The sequence below is a fragment of the Suncus etruscus genome, chromosome 4 (genome assembly GCF_024139225.1).
Source record: "Suncus etruscus isolate mSunEtr1 chromosome 4, mSunEtr1.pri.cur, whole genome shotgun sequence".
Classification (NCBI taxonomy): domain Eukaryota; kingdom Metazoa; phylum Chordata; class Mammalia; order Eulipotyphla; family Soricidae; genus Suncus; species Suncus etruscus.
Genome location: NC_064851.1, coordinates 48,527,401 through 48,529,131, shown reverse-complemented (window position 1 = coordinate 48,529,131; position 1,731 = coordinate 48,527,401).

Sequence of the window (1,731 nt, the reverse complement as noted above, 5' to 3'; positions counted from 1 at the left end):
TGGAATCGTGCCTAAAATTAAAAACAACATACAAACCTGATATATTCAAACTATCCAAGGAAATGCAAGGCCAATGTTCACATTAGTATTTGTGACTTTGTCAGTCATTGTCAGGATGTAATTTTCTCTACATTAGAAGGCAATTTTATGGAATTTAATAATATCGATAAATAATATCGTTCTAAAGTTTTTGTTTTATTAGTTGTGTTATTTGTATCCTCCCGACTATGTGGATACTTGCATGCAGAATATTATCAATAAAAACTTATTAAAACTAAAAACAGTGTACCATCCTATGTATTTTTGATTTAAAAAATGTGGCTCTCAAAATAAATTTCAATCATGGTTTTGGTGAGATTTGGCTCAGTTGAAAAAAAGGTTGCCTGCTACAGTCATTTGCTAGAGCTCCAGCCCCAGTTTTTTTCTTATCTTTCAATGCTGGTAGAACTTCCTTATAAAACTATTTGGTCCTACGGACTGGAGCAATAGCAAAGCTGTAGGGTGTTTGCCTCACACCCAGCTGACCTGGATTGAATCCCTGGTATCCCATATGCTAGGAGTAATTTTTGAGTGCAGAGCCAGGAGTAATTCCTAAGCACTGTCAGGTGTGGCCTAAACAAAACCAAAAACAAAACACCCTCCCACAAAACATTTGGTCCTGAGCTTTTGATTATTTGAGTCTTTTCTTCTTCCTGATATAAACATGTATTGTTATGAATTTACCTTTTAGTAATTTGGAAACTTAAGTTTTCCCATGTTTCATACATTCTGACAGCTCATTTCTTCATTCTCATTTCCAGAAATGTACAAATATACCATTTCCCTCTTTTGATTTTCTCAATGGCCCAATAGCTATTTAAGAGCATGTTATTTAATCTCCAAGTATTTGAGATTTTTACCATCTTTCTTTCAATGGTTGCTTTCTAGTTGATAGAGAAATTGGAATAAGTAGCTGCTATGTTTTCCTTCATACTTGTTTTGTGTCCCAACTACATTTCATGTGTACTTGGCTTTTTGGGAGTGGTATGCTGGAGGACTCCATACATGTTAATTTGGTCCTTTTACTTTAAGTCTCTATTTAAGGTTGATAGTTCCTTGCTGATTCTCTGTCTGGTTGATATCAATGGTTATCATAGTATCACATATATGTAATTATATATATGTCCCTTTGAGTATTTTCTCTGTGAATGTTAAAATCTTCATGACTCACACAATTAATCATAATATAATGTCTAATTCCATCTCATATCCTTTTTGGCTGGAAGTTAATTTATCTGATACATCAGTAATTCCTATATATATCAGGATATCATTTACCTATATAATTGACAACTTTGGAGTTTATGTTTTTCATTTGTGTGCATGTGGATCTTATGTACATGGCAGATTGGATTATATATTGTAATCCATCCTACCACTCCATTTATTGTTTAACTTTAATTTTTTAGTGAAATTATTGATTATGTATTGTCATATTTGGGTATGTGTATTCTAGGTATTATTTCAATGTCTCATTTTGTACTTGTTTTCTCCTCTTATCCATTGATATTTGCCTTTTGTGTATATTTGGACTGTTTTCATTTGTGTGTGTGTGTGTGTGTGTGTGTGTGTGTGTGTGTGTGTGTTAGGGCCACTCCTTGTAGGGCTCAGAGCTTACTCTTGGGTATGTGCTCAAGAATCACTCCTCATGGTGCTTGGGTAGTGACAATATGTGGTACATGGGGTTGAACA